Raw genomic sequence first — 25,862 nt, 5'->3', positions numbered from 1 at the left:
ACGTTGGTCGTAGTAGATTTAAAAAAAAACACGTGTTGGAGATTGAGTCTTTTAAATTTCTTGATTAAACAAACTAAAAGTGATTTACTGCCACTCCCAACGAACTCCCTTGAAACATGCCCTTGCATGTGGACCAGGTTTTTATGCACTCTTGCCTGACTAAAAGCGAAATAAATATTTTAAGATTATTATATTACTGGCATATTATTTATGAAGAATATGAAATAGAGTAATTCCTCTGATTGGAATAGACTTCAATTCTTGGGTCTGTCACAAGCATTTCATTCAGGCAGATATGAATACCAGATGGTGATATATTGCCAGTGACGCTCCGCATCATGTTCATCATAAATTACACAACAAGCAGTAGCAAAGGTCTCTTGAGATAAGGTTTGCAAAAGATTTTCTAAACTGTAAAAGCGTAGATTGTGAGAGCTTATGTTGCAATAGCACATTACTAGAATAATTGTGAATCACGAAAAGTAATGAGAAGTGACCACTGCAACAATTAAAACTCTTCTAATACACATCATTCAACAGTAGACTCAACATTCGGTGATGTTACTGTTCAGGACTCTAGCTTTTCAGTGCATTTGAAAGAATAGTCTACTGTTCAAGGTGCTATCTTTTGAAGTTAAAAATCACACACCAGGTTATAGTCCAACAGGTTTAATTGGAAGCACACTAGCTTTCGGAGCGCTGCTCCTTCATCAGGTGATTTTTAACTTTGTACACCCCAGTCCAACACCGGCATCTCCAAATCATGACTATCTTTTGAATGCTATGTTGAATGATAAGAATGCAAAAGTTTCTTCAACTGTTATTCAGGATGATCGCGGTTACAAAGGCCAGCATGAGATTCTCCTGGTGTGATATCCAACATTGATTTCTCGTCCCCAATACTCCCAAACACTTGCAGACTTTGCTGTTTGCTGTGCCCAAATTGGTTGCCATGGTTACTAATGCAAAAATGGTGACTATACTGTAAAAATAAATTCATTGACTATGAACTGCTTTGCCATGATCTAAGGATGTAATGGCCCTAATTAAATATTTCTTATCTCTTGTTTCATTAGATAGGTGCAAGTTGTTTGTGAGATAAATTGTTGATTTGTCAATATTCATCAAGAATAATTTGATTCTCAACTGTCAAGAATGCTTTGATGATTTCTCCTTTATCTTATTGAGAAGAAGCCCTGTTGGTGTCAGCCAGTTACTTCATTGCTGCCAGAAGGTCATTAATTCAGGTCCAACTTCTGAGATTTATGGACAGAAATCTTGGCTGACTCTTCAGTGCTGTACTGAGGGAGTGCAGCACTGTCACAGATGCTGGGATTAAATCTGGGTGACTTGCTCAGCAACTGGAGAGTGGGTGACTGTGCTGTAACTAGATTTGTTGGTGAAGCCTACGTTTTTGTGAGCCTACCAGGCACTAAAGTGAACACCAGGTTTAAGGACCTAAAGGGGGAAGTGAGAGGGAGAATCTGTGAATGTCAGCTCCTGTCCCATCCATCCCAGGGAGCTGCTAGTTAAAAGAAGCTGACAGTTGTTCTTTGCAATTAGTAAAATGCCAGTTGCCAGCAATGCACTCAGAGGCCTAGAATTAATGAGGGACTCAGGGACAGAAGTGAGGGATAGAACATAGAACATAGACAAGTACAGCACAAAACAGGCCGTTTGGCCCACGATGTTGTGCCAAGGATTAATCCTAATCTAAAATAAAATAACCCAACCTATGCACCCCTCAATTCACTGATGTCCATGTGCATGTCCAGCAGTCACTTATATGTCCCTAATGACTCTGCTTCCACCACCCACAGCTGGCAACGCATTCCATGCATTCACAACTCTCTGTGTAAAGAACCTATCTCTGACATCGCCTCTATACCTTCCTCCTAACACCAGTCAATCCTGCCCTGGGGAAAAGTCTCTGACTATCGACTGTATTCACACCCCTCAATACCTTGTATACCTCGATCAGGTCACCTCTCTTCCTCCTTCTCTCTCTTTGAACTTAGTCAACCTCTCTTAATAAGACAAGCCCTCCAGTCCAGGCAGCATCCTGGTAAACCTTCTTTGCACCCTCTCCAAAGCCTCTGCATGATTCCTACAATAGGGCGACCAGGACTGGACACAATATTCCAGCTGGGGTTTCACCAGGGTTTTGTAGAGCTGCAGCAAAATCTCGCGGCTATTAAACTCACTCCCCCTGTTAATCAAAGCCAAAACACCATATGCTTTTTTAACAACCCTATCCACTTGGGTGGCAACTTTGAGGGATCTATGCACTTGAACACCAAGATCCCGCTGTTCCTCCACACTGCCAAGAATCCTGTCCTTAATCCTAAAGTCAGCATTCAAGTTCGACCTTCCAAAATGCACCACTTCACATTTATCCAGGTTGAACTCCATCTAACATTTCTCTGCCCAGCTCTGCATCTTGTCAATATCGCACTGCAGCCTGCAACAGCCCTTGATACTATCACCTGCACCTCCAACCTTTGTGTTGTCGGCATGCTTACTAACTCACCCCTCAACCTCTTCACCCAAATAATTTATAAAAATTACAAAGAGCAGAGGCCCAAGAACAGAGCCCTGTGGGACAACACTCAACACTAACCTCCAGGCAGAATACTATCCATCTACAACCACTCTCTGCCTTCTGTCAGCCAACCAATTCTGAAGCCAGATAGCCAAATCTCCCCGTATCCCATACCTCCTGACTTTATGGATGAGTCTACCATGGGGAGCTTTATCAAATGACTTGCTGAAGTCCATATACACCACATCCACTGCTCGACCTTCATCACCCTGTCTCATCACCTCCTCAAAGAATTCAATAAGATTTGTGAGGCATGACCTGACCCTCACAAAGCAATGCTGTCTGTGTTTAATCATGCTATGCTTTTCCAAATAGTCACAAATCCTATCCCTCAGAATTCTTTCCAAAACCTTGCTGACCACAGACATAAGACTGACTGGTCTGTAATTGCAAAGAATTTCTCTATTCCCCTTCTTGAAAAGAGGAACAATATTTGCCTCCCTCCAATCCTCCAGTATGACTCCTGTAGAGTGTGAGGAAGCAAAGACCTTCACCAGCAGCTTAGCAATGTCCTTTCTCACTTCTTGGAGCAACCTAGGATACAACTGCTCTGGCCCTGAGGACTTACCAATCTTAAAATGTGCCAAAAATTCCAGCACATCAACGTCCTCAATCTCGATCTGTTCAAGCCTGTTTCTAGGCTCCTCAAAGTTCTCATTCAGAACTAGGTCCCTTTTGTTAGTGAAAATCAAAGCAAAAAACTCATTTAGGTCTTCCCCTCAGACTCCACGCACAAGTTCCCTACACTATCCCTGACCGACCCTACCTTCTCCCTGATCATTCTCTTATTCCTCACGTATGAGTAAAATTCCGGGATGCTGAGGTGAACTGGAGGTCAAAGGTGCAGAAGTGGACAGCAGGTGAATATTGAGTTTGGAGGCAAGGGCAGAGGGGGGTCTTTCAGAGCTCACACACTCCCTTCCTGACCAACACATTGATATTCTTTGGCCTTCAACTAGGCACTGAGAATGATTTAATCACCCCATTGCCACCTCCATTCCCCACCACTCCCCCCCCCACCCTTCCCCCCACCGTCCACCTTGAGAGCTTGTAATCAGATCTACAACAGTTGCTTTCTGGATTTGCTGTGTGGCCACTCTAGCACTGACCCCTGCTTAAGACTCTTAAGTAGGCATTACCTATCCATACAAAGACATTAAATAGCACCCTGGAAGGAAGGTTGTTCACAGTTCTTTCAGCCTCAGTCATAAACAGGTAGAGCTGGAAACAACAGGGGAGTCTATCTGGCATTTTCCCATCTCGTTAGATGCACCCACTATCTCCAAGCTTGTCACCAGAGGCAGCATTAAAATCTTGCACATTGTCTTTCTATTGGAATGCTAACCTGAGGCCTTGTCTCTTCTTTCCTTAGATGCAGTGAATTTTACGGCACCATTTTGAAGAAGTGGAGATGAGGTATCTCTGGTGACTTGGCCTCTGTTTATATCTCAACCAACAGTCCAAATAAAAATGATGTAGTCATCACCACATTGCTATTTGTGGGAACTTGCCTTGTTAAAATGCCACACTTCCTACATTCCAGAAATGTCTCGAGCACAAAAATACTGAGTTGGCTGTAAAATGCATTAAGATGGCCTATGGTAGTGAAAACTGCTGCAAGAATGCAAGTCTTTCTTAAATTTCTACTGCCAATGAGTACAAGAAGATGAGACTACAGGTCACTAATACACTCCAGTGTTGACCTTTTGCGAGGAATTGAACATTTCTGATCCTGCTATTGGATCAGGTGGAGTCAAGCAATTGCAACTTAGGTAAATATTTGCACGTATGCCTTCATGCTGGTGGGTGACTGCAGGAAACTGTTCCTATTGTCTGCACATAAGTGAAAAATTAAACCTGCCAAGCAAAGCAAACAGCGAAACATGCTTTCTATACTATGCAGCTTTCCAATCTACTTCTGCCTTAGGGCCCTAGTTATTTTCCTGTATATGCAAGAAAATTATGGAAACAGTGAAACTTTTGTGTTAAATAGTAAATTAAGTTTCTGGAGACTGGATAAAGAATTGGGTTAGAATGATATGTTTTCACTCCTGGGATACCAGCCCAAATTGAGAGAGATGAAATTCTCTTCCTTTTGGCTGCAAGAGTTTCATGTGAGTTTATCCAATGTCAACAGTTTACAATGCGCTGCTCCAAAATAACAAACTATTTACAATGCAACAAGAAATTTGCTAACTGGCCAGCAGAAACAAAGGGTTGACTTACACATGGGTTGAAAAATTTTCCACATATAGAAAAGGGTATGCATGTTCTGAGGTTTGATTATTATGCATGCTCTCAGAATCCATCATGTGTATCATACATGACCCTATTAATTGTGCTTAATGCTGACACTAGAGTACATAAAGAAACAAAGCAGGACATATGAGACAGTGGGTGTGTTCCCATCAATCACAGCAACACCACAATAATAAAAAAAATTTCAGTCTCCTGCTTCAGTCTGCTAGCTTCTACCATACAAGTTAAGATATAGCCGTCAAAAGGCTTCTTACAGATTAAAGGTAAAATTGGCAGCCAAAAGGCCTCCTAGAGGCTTTAATTTAACAAAGGATACTGTCAGTCTAAAAATGAAGCTTTTCTGCTTGAAAGAAACTGTGTTTATGCATAAAAAAGGTAATTTTCTAACTTAGAGAAGCTTACCTGTGTGCTGTAATCAGTTGGTTCTGCCATTTTTAATTTCAATTTAGTACCAAATTGTGACATCATCATTATTTAGTTGGTGTGAACTCCCTCTAGTAGCTGAAACATGCTACAACATGCCTTTATCAATTAAAATGCGAGTCTTACTCAGCAAGACTTCTTAAGAGACAACGACCATGAAAATAAATTAACATAGAAGCAAAAATAGTAAAATAAAGGGAAGAAGAACAAACCAAGCCAAAGAAAGAAGCAAATATGCCCTGAGCTCTGCTTCAATGAAACAAAAGCCACAGACCTGCAGTAAGAAATGGAAGGCAAGTATTTGACTATGGATTGGACAGTGAACGGAATCTCCATTGAACCACAACAATCTGAGCAACAAATGCAGCTTTATTCACAGATCAAGTCCCAAATGATCCTGAGACAAGATATCTAATAATATTGTTTACTCTGGCCAAGGAAAGAAAGCTTCGTAGAATAATTGCACCCAGTCTTACAGAGAATTAATAAAGATCTGGAGAAGATGGAGAAGACAATAGACAATAGACAATAGGTGCAGGAGTAGGCCATTCTGCCCTTTGAGCCTGCACCACCATTCAATATGATCATGGCTGATCATCCTTAATCAGTATCCTGTTCCTGCCTTAACTCCATAACCCTTGATTCCACAATCCTTGAGAGCTCTATCCAACTCTTTCTTAAATGAATCCCGAGACTGGGCCTCCACTGCCCTCTGGGGCAGAGCATTCCACACAGCCACCACTCTCTGGGTGAAGAGGTTTCTCCTCATCTCTGTCCTAAATGGTCTACCCCGTATTTTTAAGCTGTGTCCTCTGGTTCAGCACTCACCCATCAGCGGAAACATGTTTCCTGCCTCCAGAGTGTCCAATCCTTTAATAATCTTATATGTCTCAATCAGATCCCCTCTCAGTCTTCTAAACTCAAGGGTATCCAAGCCCAGTCGCTCCAGTCTTTCAGTGTAAGGTAATCCCGCCATTCCAGGAATTGACCTCATGAACCTACGCTGCACTCCCTCAATAGCCAGAATGTCTTTCCTCAAATTTGGAGACCAGAACTTCACACACTACTCCAGGTGTGGTCTCACCAGGGCCCTGGACAGCTGCAGAAGAACCTCTTTGCTTCTATACTCAATCCCTCTTGTTATGAAGGCCAGCATGCTATTGGCCTTCTTCACTACCTGCTGTACCTGCAAGCTTACCTTCATTGACTGGTGTACAAGAACACCCAGATCTCTCTGTACTGCCCCTTTACCTAAATTGATTCCATTTAGGTAGTAATCTGCCTTCCTGTTCTTGCCACCAAAGTGGATAACCATACAATTATCCACATTAAGACCTGAGGATCAGCTCAAGGTACATAACAACTTCTGGTTAACAGAACACAACTCGTGCCATACAGCCAGAAACCCAAGGGTCTATTGATGAGATTGCCATCTGATGCCAGAGTAAAAGGGCATGAGTGTGATTTTATTGAGGAAGAACTCACAGAGCAGCTAAATAAGTTCCTAACTACCTCTATATCAAGCAAAGCCTTCTGGAAGAGTCTTCTGGGCAAGAGAAAGGGCCCTTATCATAGATGCATTGCTGGCAGATAGATGCTAGCTGGAAACCAAAGTGGCAGGCCAACATCGATATCACACTTTGGGTAACAGGCAACATTATGGTTGTCGTCAACAAAATGCACCAAACCAACCAGATCCGTCAGGGATGGGTTTTTGTCACACCGAGCCAGTGGTTGTCTCATGTTAGTTCACAACTGCACTGCTTGTGGCACCAGAGGACAAGGCATGCATGTGCAGAAAATCTGGTTGTAATGGTTAAATCAGAGCCTAGAATAAGAAGCAAGTGGCCATCAAGGTGGTGCAACACCACAATGCTGCCAGCTCCGAAAGTCATTCAACTATACAACCAACAAACTGAAAGGCAATCTTTGGAAGATGACCAATCCTTTCATATTGTTCACCTCACACACCACAGCATTTGCAACCATCAACAGTACCTGCTCCCAAAGCTGGATTAACATATCTTGGAGGCCAGAATTAATACAGGAGCTAATGTCATTGCATTCTCATGACACATGCAAAAAGATTTGCATCTCAACAAGTGTTGCTCCATGATCAAACCTACTCAAACCATATAACTAATCCTTAATTCCAATCACACTGTAATGCCAATATGCAAGTTCAACCCGGATCCTTAAAATTTTCTACCTGGTAGAACCAATGGTTGAACAGTGACAGGACATCAATGTACAACAATCTGAGCATTGTAACTATTCATGAGATTCAAACCACACCAACATTGGTGTGAATGAAGGACCAACAGAATGGCCCTCCTCAAAGATAGAGGAGAATGAAACAGATACACCATTAGTGAGCAGGTAATGAACAGTGTGATTTTCAAGTAACACCAACAGTGTGTGAATCAGAGATCCAGTCACAAATACCTGGATAGCAGCAAATGTTTCTAAAAAATGTAATCAGTCCAGATTACATGAACTTTTGGAGTACTTTGTACAGTTCTGGTCAGCCTATAGGAAGGGGATGATTAAATTGGAGAGGGTGCAGAAAAGATTTACTGAGACTAGAGATTTTGAGTTACAGAGGTAGCATAGCTAGGCTGGAACATTTTCCCCTGGAGCATAGGAAGTTGAGGGGAGACTTTAAAGAAGTTTATTAAGTCATGAAGGGTATAGATAAGGTGAAGCAAAGGTCTTTTCTGAGGTAGGGGAGTTCAAAACTAGAGGGCATAGGTTTAAGGTGAGAGGGGAAAGATTTAAAAGGGACCCAAGAGGCAACTTGTTCACACAGAGAGTGGTGCATATGTGGAATGAACTGCCAGAGGAAGTGGTAGATGCAGGTACAGTTACAGTATTTAAAAGGCATTTGGACAGGTACATGAATAGTAGGGTATGGGCCAAACACAGACAAATGGGGCCAGGTTAGTTTGGGAAACCTGGGCAGGATGGATGGGTTGGACTGAAGGCTCTAGTTCCAACTCTGTGACTCTATGACTGTAAGTCATTACAGATCATGGTGCTACATTACGAAGGAACAGAAACCAACTTATATTCAATACATCACGTCACAAGCAGAGAGTAAAGAAGAAAACTCCATTGATAAAGATTGTGTGATGTTGCTGAGCAACAGCAACTATCAAACAGGCAACCAAATTGTCAGCCAAGGGCAGCTGAGGGTAAAGCGAACTTCACCAGAAGGGTAAAAAATCATCAGATCAAGATGAGTCATTAAACCTCCAAAACATTATGCCAAAGTTTGAATTAATAATCTTGTTATCTCTGTTTTTACATGTCTGTATAATTTTTGACTTGACAACATATGCACATCTGTTTAGGATTTCTTTTCTTTGGTAAAGGGGTTGTTGTTTTCCATCTTATGTGGATGTATGACATACCTTTAAAAGGAACATGCTCATGATTTCATTACCATATCATGGCATTTCACCTAATGGCATTAATGTCTCAGTCTCCATCTTACTGCATGGTCCTCTTACACCATGGCTCACAGAGGGAAGTCTGCTACAGTTTACATTGTTTAGCTTAAGCCCAGATATGCAAGTGCTTGTGACTCTACTGAAAATATGTAAGTAAAAGGAGTTGTAATAAAACTTCATTGAATTCTTCAGTACTATGTGACCAAATGTTATTTTAATGTTATGCTAACATAAGTATCACTGTGTCATAGTTGCATATCATTACCTAACATACTTTATATCACATCAGTCAGAGTTGGGGAAATTAGCTGATAATTGTACAAGGTCCAGTGGCAGTCACAACTCCTTAGACACTGAAACAGTATGTGCCCAAATGCAGCAAGACCTAGTCAACATTCAGTCTTCGGGTGATGAGTCGCAAGTAACATCTGCACCACATAACAGCTCGGCAATGACCCACCTCCAACAAGAAAGATCCAATTATTACCCCTTGACATACAATAACATTGCTGTTGCTGACTCCATCACTAAGCATCCTGGGTCTTGTATTTGATGAGAAATGGAATCAGACCAACCAGATAAATATTGCTAAGCGCAGCTCAGCAATTCCATGGTGAGTAACTCATCTCCAAGCTTCTCAAAAGTACTTTCACCATGAAATGTCATAACATTCAAGACCAAGGCTGGAAAGTGGGATGCATTTATATTTAAAACAGTCTTTTCTTGGTGCAGACTTGATGTGCGGAAGAGCTTCTTCTGTACTGTATGATTCTACGACCATCCACAAATACAAGTCAGGAGTGTGATGGAATATCTCTACTTGCCTGGATAAGTGCAGCTCCAGCAATACTAAAGATGTTCAACATCATCTGAGGCAAAACAACCTGTCTGATCAGCGCCAATCCAGGTAAAGACCTACTGGACCACAGGGCTGCTTTCTCATTAGAGAGAGACAACTGGTAGTGGTTTAACCTGAGGGTCACCACGCATCAGGTGAGGGGAAAGGCTGAGATGGACAGTCCTTCATGGTAACCTCAGCTGGTGCAGGAATTGAACCAACTCTGTTGGTGTCACTCTGCAACACAAACCAGCCATCCTTCCAACCAACTGAGTAAACCAGACCAGGGGCACCACATAGTTCCTGGTGGCTCTTTAAAATGTCTATGCCATGGTTTCCTCTGGCAGACCTGAACCAAAAGAAGGGACTTGGTGTTCACCAGAATCTCCAGATCCAGGTCAGTAAGATGGGGTGCCAAGTTGCCTCTATAGCCAACACTGAGGCAATTCTTCACGCACTGCAACTGTGAATTGCTATTCCTGGCATCAGTTTGAATTGGTGCACAGTTAGGGTTTAAATAGCTTGCCTGCTGTCACAGACCCCGAAAGTCCTACCAGTGTTTTAGCCAGCATTGATAGCAAGACAGTGTGAGAGTGAGGCATGATGAAGTGAGCAGTGTAACATTGTGCGAGAAAAGTGGCCAGAGCTCACGGAGAGAACCTTTCACAACATTGGCACCTTGATAAATTTCTGGAACGTTCATCCCAGACTGTTAGACTCAATCAATATATGTTAGTGTTTATCCTCTGCGTAAACAGTAATCCCAACACTGTACTGATGGCTTTTTTCTTTCAATTGATTTAATTCTGAACATTTCAAAACTTCCTGAAATATAAAAGACAAAGGTGATTGATTCCAGAAAGATTCAATTAATTCAGAATACAGGTCCTGTGGAGAAACAAGATTACCCTTTGATCTTCAGGCCATTAGAAATAAGTCACCGTTTCTGTCCCCGCACCACCCTCCTCCATCCCAGGTGACACAGAACACAGAACATAGACATGTTTGGCAATGCTCTTATTTTCTGTTCTGTCTTCTAGGAAGGCTTTTCTACTGCTTGAAGCCAGTTATCAAATATGAAAACTACCCCAATAATGGGATTAGGTAAATCATGCTCCTGGTAGTTGGCAGTCTTGCTCTGTCACTTAATAGCAATCAAGTGGGATTATGCCAATTTTAGGTCCTCAATCTTCCCATTAATAATTCACAACATATCTGCAAGTTAAATCAGATACAAAGTAAAGATTTTTCAACTGCAATTGTATGTTCAAATTATATTAAATGAATTCCTAGAGAAATGTCTTGCTTTGTAACCACCCCTGTATGTCCATTGTTTTCTGTATTTGTCACTATTTATAGAAGAAGATGTGATTAGCCTGAAGTTAGCACCTTCTGATTCTGCCATTAAGCCAATGAACAGGGACAATTTCTCTAATGATGTTTGGAATTAGCTACAGAAAGCTTAACTGTTCTATGCTGCAAATTACAGATTAAATTTACAATACGACTGAGTTTAAAATTATAATACAACTGGGCCAGAATGCAGTAAACAAACCTGAAGTGTTAACTGAAGTCTTTGATAACTTTGTGAGACAAGTAGAAAGTGCAAATGGTTCCAGTGGAGGGTCATGACCCTGATGGGAAGAGGACACTGGAAACCAAGCTTTACTTAAGTAAATAAGATGTCACAAATGTGGAAGTAAGCAATTTAAACCAATAGAATGATTAATTTGTTTAACTCTGACTACTATCTAAGATGAAAGAAATTCACATCGGGTTTCAGCAATAAAGAAATAATCAAAATCTTACTTTCTATCCTATAAGATGTGATAAAATGGATTGCTAACTACAGCTATGCAAATTTAAACTAATACCCCTTTAAATCCAACACATTTTTATTAATAAATTAATAGACAGTTTTTCAACAATATTAAAAAATATAGACAAAAAGGAACAAATCATGTAGGTGAAGTGTTGAAACTATGAGGATGGTGAGTTCATTAGGTATTTGGCAGTGATAGCGCATTGTGGTTGACTGTGACCACCCTCTATTTAATAAAAAATTCTTCTTCTCTGACTGTTTTAGTGCTGGCTTTCTTTACTCATAGAGAGGGATCAAGAGAGAGAGACAGATCTGCTCTGGCTTTGTAACTTTTGGAAATTTGAGTTCAGCTGCTCCCAGTTCTGTGACAAAGTACTGCCACTTAAAACCCACACAAAAGTGGTTGCTGAACAGTTTCTTTTTATTTAAACCCAAAGGCAAGTGGTGCCATCTCGTCTCACCCAAAGTATCAAACCCAGCTTCTCCAAATGTTACAAACTCTTGTGTTATCAATAAGACCACACTGTTCCACTTATATTTTGAGTTATAAAAACCACCAACTTACTCATTCCCTGCAGCATCACAGTCCAAATTACCTTTTCCAGTTTGTTTCAAATAAAATGATTTGTTGTCCTTATAAATTATATTTTACTTCAGAGTGTCCCTTATCAGTTACACATTTCAAGCTTACACCATAACATATTCTCCAGCTAGATTTTCAGTGGATATCATAGGAAGAACTGAAATACACAAAGAACTACAAAAGCAAGTTTGGATTCCCTTTTATTCCATTCTAAAAATGATTGTTGCTCAGTATAAAAATCCACTAGGCAAACTAGCAGTGGCACACCCATTAAACATAATCTTACATGTTTAACATTGACTTGGATGCAGATGAGAATTGTGTGGTTTGTTTACCAAATGGTTTGCCACGTTTTCAGCAGAGTAAGGTTGGACATGGTCACCATTGCCAACATTCAGCAGCAGTGTGTGGCAGTGTATCATAGTCTGCCTGAAGGAAGGATGTAGTTTGACATTACACTAGCACCTACCTTTTTCATTGCAGTTCAGTTTCAGAGAGATATCTGACATTTTTCTTTGGCAGGAGAAAAAGATTGAAAACACATCTGCCTGACCTGCTGCGCTTTTCCAGCAACACATTTTTAAGCTCTGATCTCCAGCATCTGCAGTGCTCACTTTCTCCGCTTTATCATAGAGTCATACAGCATGGAAACAGACCCTTTGGTCCAACCAGTCCATGCTGACCATAAAGAGATAATCCATAAACCATCTTGAGATTTTTTCATTCAAAATATCTGGCAGCTGATTTCAGAGCAGCATTAGTTTGTGCTGTGGAGCAGGTTTGGCAAGTCCATATGACCTTTCGCTTGTGGATCAGATGAGGAAATAAGAAACAGGCCTGGAGTAGATATACAGTCCTCTAGCCTGCTCTATCATCCAATGAGACCATGGCTGATCTGGAAATCCAATTTCCCTATCCAACCATGATTCTCTTTGAGTCCAAATATTTATCAATATCAATATAGTCTACATCAGAACATCCAAAGCTCGATGTGATACAGAGAATTCCAAAGAGTCAATCCTGTCAGCGATGAAACCTCTCCTCATCTTAGTCCAAAACAGCTGACCCATTATTTGGAAACTGTAGACTCACAGCCAGGGTAACAGCCTCTCAGTATCTACCCCCTCAGCCCTCACCTCCATTAGGATAAAAACGTAAACAGCATAAAATAAATAAAAAATGATCGTGAAAAGAGAGAAAAATATTAAGAATAACGATATTATTATGTCCAGAATATCATTTAGAAGAAAGGAAGAACTAGGTTTCCAGAAAGTCAGTTCTTCTCCAACACTTTGCCTATAATACCAATCACAATATAAAATATCCAAACAAGCTTATCCACGTGTCACCTTTAAGCACCTGCACTTTTTCCTAAGTGTGTGAAAGTTGAAACCTACATGAAAACAATGCAAAGCAGCTGGAAGGTCATACATTGTTTGTGGCCTTGTTACTTACCAGCATCCCTCTACCTCTAGCTCCCACCACCAGACGTAAAGTCAGGCATGAACTGGGCAGCTCTGCTTGCTTGGTGCCCTATCACTATTTAACAGCCATTGGACTATGCATTGGCTCAAGGTAAGACTTCTAACTGCAGGTAGCTCTATGTTGAAGAGCTGTTGGTCAATCAAATTGATATTGATATCAAAAGGATACAGATAAACCAAGATACCCACTCACAATTGGCATCCAGTGCCTCTTGCCGGAAAGTGAATGTCAATTGAAGAGAGCATTGGACTCACCTATGATGGAATTGAAAAGCCTCTTAATAGTTTGGCGGGAATCCCCTTGGAGCTACTCCCACTATTCTGGAGGAATAAACATCGGACATATACCAGAACTTGTAAAGCTTTGATTCTGTGAAGCACTGTATTAAAGGCAGCATATAAATGTAAGTCATTATTGTAAGTCTGGTTGCCACTTCCCTTCTAAGAAAGCTCTAACAGAGGAGTGAAGCAAGCTTCAACCAACTTCCTGGTCTTTGATTCATTCACACCTAACGACTGGCCAATTGGCATAGCCCCAGAGAACTATGGTCACTTGTGGTGACTTAGCAACTCCTGGGAAAGAAAAGGATGAAAATTGAGAGGGGAAAGGCAAAGCTATAGAAAGAATTAAATTCAGCCCTCTGTGTTTCCAGCTACATTGCTGAGATCTACTATCAGCATCTCAATGATGCCGGCACAAGCACTGAAAATACATTTTTGCCAAGAGGCTGTCTCTTTAATTTGCAAAGCAATTCATAACCTGAGCTACTGGTCGCTTGCCATTTTGCTAAGAATGAATTACATTTCTGCCTATCTCAGGAGCACTTGTGTACTACTATGACATTTGACATAATAATAACATTATTCTTAATTTTTTTTCTCTCGGTTTTCACTTTTTTTTATTTCATGCTATTTACGGTTTATGGCTTGCGATGAAGGAGCACAAATATACAGATAGACACGTATAATATCACAGTTACAGTAAATGTATCAAGATACACGGTGAGGAATTGTACTCCAATCTAATATCTTTTTCAATCTGTTTTCAAGGCAAGCAAATTTAATGGATTACAGTTGTTACCTTTGACTACCATACAACTAACTCCTTTGACAGATGCCAACAAAACATATCCTGAGAGCAGAAAGCTTTTGTGTAATGATTATAAAAACATGTCAGTGCAAAGATATTAAGCCTTATTGCATAATCCTGCACATGATCAAGGAGGAAGTCCAGAAAAGCCATGATGGTCCCTGTGGCCTGCCAAATATAGCCTAAAGCAGCAAGAGCTATTTCCTGAGGAGAAGATGGACATCTTTTATTTCTTTTTGAGGTAAAGCAGCTTTTTCGTCAATGGCTTTCTCAAACAAAGAGGAATACTAAAGTGCAGAAATAAAAGTTTGTGTTTTGATTTATTCCACAGCAGTTTCCAGTAGCTGCTGGTGGGCCCCAGGTTTTACTGCTAACCTTCCCAGGAGGGTAAATGGGATTGTAGGCGAACTTAAAGCAGCTCTGTCTCTCCTTCTACTCTGCACACTCCATGCATTTTGACAGAGTGTTGACACTAACATGTCAGCAAAAATGTTCTTGGATGACATAATCGGTGTAAGGAGGCACTGCAGGATAATAATGTTTCTGTAATTATCCAGAACTAATCCGATTGCAAGAGGATTGCTCAGCAAAACTCATCTGTCCGTCAAGAGTACAATACTCCAGTTGACTCTAACCACTGACTGAACGATTCAGAATCAATGTTACCTCCCTCTGATCTCTAATCTATAATGGATTGGGTTTAAGCTCATGAACCAAGGAATGAAGCTGCCTCCCATTTCCATCCCAAATGAGCAGTTGAGGAAGAGAAACGGTGAGCTAAATAGCAGCTGCTGGTGATTGATGAAGTCAAGGGAGTCAGCATTATCATTATGAGGAGGCTGCTTTGAGCACATTCCTCAATTTTTAAATGTATTTAAGTTACTTCTCAGTTTATTACCTGTGTTTCCACTTTGGACAAAGCAATCAAAACAGAGTCTGATAATCAGGAGAAATTAAACCTTAGCAAGTCAGCAGTAATTCAATCCTCTTAGTTGTTTCCTGAGCTGATTCTAAAATATTGATAAGCAAAATACTTCATTTATTTGTTATTTATTCAACAAAACTCCATTGGCTAACAATATTTGAGTTCCTTACTCTACATGTATACTTCTATAAGCCACGGGCCAAGTTGAGATAAGTGCTCTGAGCTATTTAACTATATTGCCTGTTTTATCTACTTGTTTTTAGCATACATAAACCTTTGCATTTGGCACACATCCACAAGAGACCCTGCTTTCAGTTTTCACACAGTGAATACAGGTCGTTCTGTTATAACGCATGTCTCATTAAGTCGAATTCGCCGTAACGCAATTGGTGAATTGGGAACACTGTTTCTAAAACTCAAACTTTTAAAACGTATTTTGGCCATAACATGATTACATTGCCAACACTTCGAGCACTATTTCTAAAGCATGATTTTTCAATAATGCGGAGTTGCACAGGAATGCAACCATCGCATTATAGACAAACTACCTGTAGGTGGTAATTTACAACTCCTCTAGCTGACAATAATAACCTGGGTGGAGGGAATGGGAATAGCTCACCATAATGACACTGTCTGAGTTTCTATCCCTTGAAATCAATGCAATATTGCTGTGGGTGGTGCTTTAATAGGCAACAGGATGTTATAGGTGGAATGGAGGTTTCTACAATGGCAGACTATCTGTTGTACTAGATTACACCAGGAAGTGACGTTGCAAGTTACCCCTTTGAAGAATGTAATTTGTTTCATGCCAAGTTAGCTGCGACATGATCACCTGGTGCCATTAAAAAAAGCACTTCTGTTCATAAAATCCCTTTCATGATCTCAGGATCTTCAAGGGTGTTCAATGGCAGAAGTTACTTTTGATTTGTATTTATTGTATCAATGTAGAGAAAGCAGTAGACTAATATGGCCTCTTAAAGACCATTGGTAGGCCTCATATCAGCCTGGTTTTACAGAAGGCAGACAGTCTATTATCCACTACCATTATAACAAGACATTTCAGTAAAATCTGCTAATGTCTAATTTCTCTGGATTATCAGTCTCTGTCTTGCATTAAAACCATGGACCATTTCTGGCCAGGACACATATTAAATCCTGTTCACTGCCTTGGCTTTCTGATCATTACCTTTTCCCTCTCTTGATCACCACCTTAACTCCCAGTTATGCCACTATTGTAAGAGTCATTTGACTGTTATTCTTGGCAACACAGGACCCAGAACCTCCAATGATCTTCTCTGAGGAGCTGTCTAGAGATATTCACTGGAGAATGTGTTTGTTTATGCAGATGTATGTCAGGTCCAAAGTCTGATATCCCGTCAGCTTTTCCAGGACCCCCAGATTCAGCTTGTGGACCAGGATCTATTTCCTGCAGCTAAATAAAATTTCTTAAGCTTCTATCCTTTATTTTCCTGCTTTAGATCCTTCCTCTCACTCTGTACATCGCATGACCCACTCCAACAGTTCCACTAACGACATTCTCAAGTGAACTTTTAGAAGATGCACAGGATTCCACAAAATACAAGTAGTTCTTCTATAATGTAATGGTTGCGTCATAGAAAATCATGCTTTAGAGACAGCATTTAAAGAGGTGGCAATGTAACTGTGTTATAGCCAACACACATTTTAAAAGTTCACGTTTTAGAAACAGCATCCCCAATTTGTCATTTGCATTACAGCCAATTCACAATTAACAAAACGCACATTATTGCAGAATGACCTGTAATTCAGCCTGCAGTCTACACTCACCAACAATATGGATTTGTGTTTTAATGTAATAAAGCATCTTTGTTGTTTTAGTAAAATATCCCACAAAGCCACAAAGATATATTGAGACAAGTAAATGAAGGCTTGGCCAAACAGGTAGGTTGTATGGAGAGTCACAAAGGAGGAGAGGGAAATAGAGGTTTGGGCAGGTTTAGGGAGTTCAAAGCTTAGGTCTCTGGTCGTTGATCAGTCTCAATGTAGCATTGGGTCACCTAAATCCCTTCATAGGGGAGGCCCTTAATAGAAGTTTAAGGGTTAAGTTGACCTCACAATACACCAGAACAAACGATAACCACTGGGAAAGCCAGTTCACCAATTCCACACCATTCTGATTGTGAAATAGTTTGATTACTCTGAATTTTAACTTGCCTTAAGGGATTGCTTCTGACTGTGCAGAGTGATGTATCAGCACAGAAAAGGAAGGACATTCATATGAACATTGATATTGTAGGATTGAACAATCAAAGGTGGCTTAGGCTATTTTACGAGGTATGGTTCCTTAAAGGAACAGAACAACAATTGAGTTAGGTGTTTTTGTAAAAATATTTGGCGTACCAATCTTCCTGGCTATACTTCTTCATGGTCAAATATGAACTTGTTGACAAGATCAGGACAAAATTATAGCTGTGTTTGCCTACAAGTCTTCTTTAAGCAGATGATAGTCACTAATCATGAAACCCAAGAAATATTGCTCTTCAGTAATTGCCAGTCAGTTGTGCAAGGGCCAATAGCTATAATCAGTTGCACAATGATCCCTGCTCATGTCTCTGGTGCCACTAACATCTCTAGCTAACCTTCCATCTCACCTTGCAAAAGTTAAGGGAGAAAATAGGAACTGGAGGAATTCCCAGTTTGATACATTGTGCATATGCATGAACAGCTTGGAGCTAAGCTCGCTTTTATACTGTGGCAAAGTGGTTAGCACTGCTGCCTCACAGTGCCAGAGACCCGGGTTCAATTCCCACCTCAGGCGACTGACTGTGTGGAGTTTGCACATTCTCCCCGTATCTGCGTGGGTTTCCTCGGGGTGCTCCGGTTTCCTCCCACAGTCCAAAAATGTGCAGGTTAGGTGAATTGGCCATGCTAAATTGCCCGTAGTGTTAGGTGAAGGGGTAAATGCAGGAGAATGGGTCTGGGTGGGTTGTGGGTCGGTATGGACTTGTTGGGCCGAAGGGCCTGCTTCCACACTGGAAGTAATCTAATCTATATGTCAATGTGCAAGAATCTGCCTGAGTTGCAATACATATTTCATATGTGGCAGGCTTTAAGTTTGTGTGCTCTCCTTTAACCAGCAATAATCTGGGAATTAATGGTCTCAATCAAGTTAATGCATGATACGGAGTTTCAGAGAAATGCCAGTTTAACAGTGCTACTGCAATTTCCTGATGTGCAGACACCGGATGGGAACTGAGTGAAATGATAGGCTCACTAAATTACTCGCCAGTGATGCAAATTTGCCATCGGTGTAATACTTCATTTCATCACCAATCTCTGGGTTTCTAGTTCTAAAAAGTCAATTGTAAACATTGTCTTGCCTGCTGGTGCATTATTATGTTTCATTGGAATTTCCAGATACCTCAATCTTAATAAGAGGAAATGAGCAATTACACTAGCAGAGAGCAAAGTGGAGCAACAGAAATCAGTTGTGCAACTTTACGGCATTTACAGCTCCAGAACATTGCTAATAGCATTAACTTCATTTCATCCTGAGGAAAAGAAAAGATACCAACATTATTCCCATGCAACTGACACAGGGAAGGGAAACTAAAGACCAGACCAGGAACACTTCCATTTAAAATAGATTTATTAGACAATCAGAAATAATTTGCCAAAGTGCAAATATTAATCAGATGTGTTTTTAATAAATGATCAGTATTTTCCTAGCTTGCTGGAGATCCATGCATCTACCTTGTGTTCTAAATCCAAGGTAACAGGATAATAATTTAATAGTTGATTTTATTATGTTCACTATCATATGGCTGATGTCCTTTCATCTGCATTCCTTAGAACTGGAATTCTCTAAAGATTTTTACCAGCTCTGTTCCTCCAACAATCATTTTCACATTACAATCATTATCATTGTAGCATCCCCATATAATACTCATGGATCATAAATGCAACTTTAGCAGGAAGTGTGAATTTTTTATTAACTTGGGTAAATATAATGGGAACTCATAAAAAGAGTCAGGATAAATGTGTGCAAAACAAAAATGATTTTTAGCTTATACATGTGCTTTGAACACTGGTCTCTGACAAAATATGCTTTATTTAATTCACAGGATATGGGTGCTGCTGGCAAGACTAGAATTTATTGTTCATCCCTAATTACCTTCTGGAAAGCACTGAAGTGCTGATTTCTAATAAGAGCAATTTGTGGTTTGCCAGACTATTTAAGTGGGCAGCTAAGAGTTAACCATATTTTAGTGGGCCTCAAATCATATTTAAGTTAGAGTGGGTAAGGACAGCAGTGGAAATTTCCTAAATGGCAAGAATAAACCTAATAAGATTTTAACAGTTTAATGCTTTTATCATGATGCATGAAACCCTCTCACCTTCTCCTGTCTACCTTTCCCAATGGAGCTGCTTCCAGGATAATACTGCACGCTCCCCCTATTGGTCAAACTAGGTGTATTATCATGTCCGCCATTTTTAATTTGAGGATATTCCCAGCAGTGGTCTCTAAATTCATTGCCTCTAGTAAGATCATGCAGACTTGCAACCAAGTTTTACCAATGGAATTGGGACCTACTTTTGCTCCCAACCTCCAAAGATCATTAAAGGTCATACAATTCCACTCTAACTTCATATCCCAGGCTTGATTAATTAGCGGAATTTAAATTCTCCAGCTTTTCAGGTGGAATTGGAATCAATTTTTTACTTAATGACCTTTTACATCACTACTGTAATCAATATGCTACAGTGTACCCCAGTGTATACGTTTGGGGTGATGATGGAGGAGGTAGGGAGGGTAATGAAGAGGCATGGAAAATAATCTTTCTACTTAGATTATTTTGTGCCATTCTTATGTTCCAATCTGGGATATAATGCTCACGTTTTGAACTTATAAATTCAAAGAATTGCCTTCTTTTAGCTTTCTAGAGCAAGGGTTGAAAATTATTAACATGTGTGACACTGTATTTTAACTGTTCAGCAAGTGCAACCATATCACTTACACTTTCTTGCTTGTTCTTGAGAGCTCATTTAATCTTTCCTTAATGCATTCTTGCCTCGGACCTCACAACTGATGAGCCTTTCCCTCCTTAACATTGAACTTCACATATTAACATCTAATACACATGGACCACTTTTCTCTGTTACACTATTTTCCTAGAGGCATTGACCCATTTAAAATAAGGCATTAGCATAAAACATTCACATAAATGGACTCTTGTGGCATTATGGTAATATCCCTACCTCTAAACCAGAAGGCCAGGTTTGACTGCGGGATGTGCATCATAATGTGCCCTAGCAGGTTGATGTTAAAAAAACTGATTCATATGAACATGTAATATAAGCACATTTTAATGCTTGGTTGAGAATGTCACTGATTGGATAATTTATCATTAGTTGTTACTTTAGACTATTAAGATTAGATTCCATTCCCTACAGAGTAAAAACAGGCCATGCCCGGGTGTCTCTGGAGAAGGAACACACGGTGTCCACCAGCTGTTCGAGGAGAGGTGGGCGCTGCAGGGAGTGGGGTGTATTATTTCCCTGTCCAATTCTATTTTGATTTAATCCCTACCCTCCCCTTCACTGTTTGATCACACAGCATTGCCCTTTGATGTGAAGGGCACTGCTTGTCACTGGCCACTTGGGTGTTTCTGTTCTACCTAGTGGTGAATATTGAATAAAGATTCGTACAACTTGTGTCTTTCACTGTGTCTCACACCTGCACACACACAACAAAAAAAAGGCCATTTGGCCCAACAAGTCCACACCAACCCTCCAAAGAGTAACCCACCCAGACCCATTCCTCGACTAATGCACCTAATACTATGGGCAATTTAGCAAGGCCAATGCACCTGACCTGCACATCTTTGGATTGTGGGAGGAAACCCACTCAGACAATGTGCAAACTCCACACAGTCACCCAAGACTGGGATTGAACCAAAGCTTGTTATCACCCATTTATTACTTCCTGATTTACCTCCTTTCCACTCTTACCAAACTTGGTCGCCTTATTTCATACATTAAGCAGTGTACATGCATACAACCTGAAAGAATAAGCTCAGATTGTTTGCGTTACACAGAATCAGGTGAGTCGAATGCTGGCTGAGTAACATGCACTCAGAGTTGATCTGAATTTTGCCACCAATAGAGAGAGTAGAGAAAATTTAATGATAACACATTTCATTTGAAATACACTTTCAACAGGACATACAGGAGCCATTCTGTAAGTCAACATTGAATGAGTTATTTGCAAAGCAGTGAAGCTCACTTTCATTGCTGTTATCTGATTCTCTAACTACTTATTCCTATGAAATAGCACCTCCCACTGGATGGATGATTGACCTGTTAAAGTCTACTGCATACTGATTCTATCAGTTCAATGTCAACAAAATACAGAGGAGATTATCCTTAATTTTAAAAAGAACAATTCACATATCCTATGATGTGTGTCTGGCCATTTTTAACTAGTAGGATTGAGTCACGTTGGCATAGTAAAATAACTTACCTTGGGTGATATGTAAGCATATCATTCATAGTGCAAAGTATCATGTCAATAAAAATGGCACGTTTAGTGATATACATTACTGAAAATGGTAGGACACAATGCATTATTGTTCCTTAACTCACAGCAGTAATTATATCATTAAATGAACTACATGAGTATTATCTCATTTCTGAATCTTTGGTCCATGCGAGGCTGATTATGGCCAGATTGGAGATTAGATTTTAATAACTCTCACGATGATGTGAATATAAAGTTTTTCTCCAGTTTGGCCCATAAATTCATTAGTCAGTTTGAAAAAAAACATAGCAGTATGTGATGCAGATGGACAAATTACTTATTTAATGTTTCTCACTGTTGTTTTCTACTTTGTGACAAGAATTATCTAAAGCTGCTTAATAAGTTAAATATCTGATTTTATTTTGGTGTCTTTCCTGGTATCCATTTTCCATTCAGCGGTCTGTTTGTTTTGCACCCACGCTTCCTGACTTTTCATCCCCTAGGTGTCTGATTCCTTCTTAGCCTGACAATGGGAATAACCAGGTCATGCTTTGAGCTAGTCCCAATGGAGAAGATAGCCTTTTTACAGGCACTGTACCATGGTTTACTGTCTCGTCTGAATTGTGGCTTTCAGCTTATGGATTTGGACAGTCTGAATGTAAGAATTCCTGAAGTTGTCAGCAAGCCAAATCTGAATGCTATTGCTGAGCACGTAACAGAACTTTAACCAAGCAGGCAAAGGGTATTTTGCTCCTTGGAGAAATGTTAAAATCCTTCACTATATTAAGACATACAATATTACCTGAGTAATATTAAAGCCACAAAACAACAGGCAAAAGCATTGAAAGCACTGGACCACTTCATTAAAGAAACCATATCAAAGCATCATTTCATCAAAATTTTACCAAACTCTTCCTTTCAAACAAAAGTTAGTATTTAAGATGTGAGTGAACACTTAAGATGAAAGATGCATCATACAAATAGCAAAGCTAGTACAGACCCTGTTATTTTGAACAATATTATGTTGTGCCAGAAAGATAATGTAGAAAAAGTTGAAAGTGTTGGCAGCTGGGAAGCTTTAGATGTTAGTTTAATGCTCTGTAAAATTCTAATAAGTTTGTGATTGATAAAAATAATTATTTTTAGGATGATTTAGCATTTTGCATTGAGACCTCATTAGTGAATTGCCAAACCAGCCAGTAAGTTATTTTTTTTCCCCTTTCTATTTTTAAAGTATCTACAGACACAATACTTTTCTTGTTTATCTCTTTGCAACATAGACGGCTGTTCAATTTCTTCTACATTGTGTGCCTCATTTGAAGATTGCCCACCATTCCCCTGACTCAGGGATCAGGAAATGGGAAACAGCTCTGAGTCTACAATATCAACAACTGGTAAATGTTTGCTAGTCCCCTTCATCAAATTGGAAGCAGTACCTTTGAACTGTGCTCTGATTTCAGTGGGAAACAGGAAACCCAAGCCAGTTTTACACTGTCATTTCAACCTTACGTGCCCAATTTACATCCTTCAGTTATAGATATTAAAACACCTCTTTCAAGATTTTGACTTTGTCACAACACGTACTCATACACATTCTACAAAGTTGAGTCAGACCAGGAAGGGGATGCTCTAACTCTCTTTGGGATCCCAATTATAATTGACTCTCCCTTCGGAATACTGGTCTCCCTGTTGTACGCAAAATGTTGTTAAACTTGAAAGGGTTCAGAAAAGATTTGCAAAGATGTTCCCATGGTTGGAGGGTTTGAACTGTAGGGAGAGGCAGAATAGGCTGGGGCTATTTTCCCTGGAGCGTCGGAGGCTGAGAGGTGTCTCTATAGAGGTTTATAAAATCATGAGGGGCATGGTTAGGGTGAATAATCAAGGTCTTTTCTCTAGGGTGGAAGGGTCCAGAATTAGAGGGCAGAGGTTTAAGATGAGAGGGAAAAGATTTAAAAGAGACCTGAGGGGAAACCTTTTATATAGAGGGTGGTATGTGTATGGAATGAACTGCCAGAGGAGGTGGTGGTGGCTGGTACAATTACAGCATTTAATAGGCTGGATGGGTGTATGAATAGGAAGAGTTTAAAGGGATATGGGCTAAGTGCTGACAAATGGGACTAGATTAGTTTGGGATGTCTGGTCGGCATGGACGAGTTGGACCAAAGGGTTTCTTTCCATGCTGTGGATCTCTATGAGTCTATGACTCAGTCTTTCATATCAACTTAATGCACATAACCAAGGATGTGCAATGGCCCCCAAAAAGCATGAGACTGTTTTTTACACTCTCCCCAAGGGCAGATTTGAGGTGAAGTAGGGGTTAATTAAATCCAACATGTGGCCTGTATGCTGCCTCTCTTCTGACCGTAACTTGTCTCCAATTTAAGGGGATGCAGTGGACCTGTCAGGCAGCCCACCCTCGGATCTATAAATGGCCACTTGGGGTCCCTGTCCTAAGCTACCCACGGCAGGTGAGGTCTGTGCCACGCGAGCAGCTCAGCACCTGTCGATATGTGGGCTGGTGTTGATCAAGGTCAGGACTGAGAAGTGCGACCTCCTTTATAGGGTCCAGGATCCAGTGAATACACCATATCCTCCAAGGTCCTACATTTCCCTTCCTCGATTGCCCACCTGGCCCTCCAGCCTTCTTTTCAGTCCAGGCTTCTCTTCATCAGCGTCGCCCGTAGTCCCAGCAGTTGCCATCGGTCCTGTTTGCCACTGTAGAGTTTGGGGCCACCCTTAGGGCTGGCAGCTCTCTGAAGCAGGTCTTCCTCTCTTCAAGCTGGGGGAAGAAGTCCAATCTTAAAGCAGTCACTGCCGCTCCTAAAGTCAAACTGCCCCGGCCAGGCCGTCGTCACTATGGATGGCTGGGTCACCACCAATTTTATCTAGCCAGGCTTTGCCGGGAGGTGGGTGGCTATAAGCAACCGGAAATGTACAGCTCATGCTGCATGGAATCAAGGTTATTGGGGGTGGGGTGGGGAGGAGAACAGGAAGTGGAGTTGACACCACAACCAGTTTGACAATGTTCTTCTTGCCCCTGTGCTGATGGGCAGGCATGATGGCTGAATGGCCTATTCCTGCCCCTAAGTCATATGCGCCTATGTGCTGAGCAGTCCATTTAACTGTGGAAAAGAATGATTTTCCAAACAGACTTCCCGCACCCCCAAAGAAATCTGTGTGCTGGGGAGGAACTTTTTCCCAACAAACTAAAACCAAGAGAAAGGTTCATTACATACCTGCCTGCTACATCCATTCCTGCCATAAACAAGCACAGGGGCACAAGGAAGGATTGTATGATGCACTGACATACATAGTATATTTATAAGGATGAGTCACAGTGAGGAGGAGAAAACTGAATAATTGGACATATTTAGGACAGTGTCCATGTTCTAAATGCAAATAGGCCAAGTAGACAATCTTTGCAAATATTACTGGACTGTGGTTGAATTACCTGTCTTGATCTACCATCTAGTGGTCATGGAGCAGATTGCAAGTTATTGGAAATCCAGAACTCAGATATAAAGCCATTTCAAATAACATTGGACAAAAGCTTAAGGTGATAATAGCACAAGGAAATGCAAAACGCAGATGAGCTTGCCAGATTCACAGAACATGGAAAAATGGTTCCCAACAATGGCTACATCAAACAACAGAAAATAGCAATTGCACATGCTCAAAAATCTTAAACAAGAGCAGGAAATGTTCAGCAGTTCAGCAGCATCTGTAGAAAGAGCAAATAAATCCATGTCCTAGGACTTCTGTGTGTAATGCTAGCAAAACCCTCAATATCCACCATAATTAGTTAGTGAAAGTGACTGCAGCTTTTGGCAGCTGCACACACACAAGTTTGTTGTCAATGATTTCTTGCTCCCGGCTGGTTGTTCT

The 25,862-nt window shown here is 40.6% G+C and overlaps 1 long non-coding RNA gene across 1 annotated transcript in view; it reads right to left on the bottom strand.

Annotated features, from left to right (window-relative positions):
- Nucleotides 1-24,722, bottom strand: part of LOC148148946 (uncharacterized) — a 97,719-nt gene extending 72,997 nt beyond the window's left edge. The window contains exon 1 of the long non-coding RNA XR_015758285.1: nt 24,606-24,722. This is a non-coding gene — a long non-coding RNA (uncharacterized LOC148148946). The remainder of the gene's footprint in view (nt 1-24,605) is intronic.
- Nucleotides 24,723-25,862: the final 1,140 nt, after the last annotated feature.

This window comes from Chiloscyllium plagiosum, unplaced genomic scaffold (genome assembly GCF_037043375.1).
Source record: "Chiloscyllium plagiosum isolate Xiang-an unplaced genomic scaffold, Cpla_swu_hap1 HiC_scaffold_10, whole genome shotgun sequence".
Classification (NCBI taxonomy): Eukaryota; Metazoa; Chordata; class Chondrichthyes; order Orectolobiformes; family Hemiscylliidae; genus Chiloscyllium; species Chiloscyllium plagiosum.
This window is presented reverse-complemented; position numbering and strand designations above follow the sequence as displayed.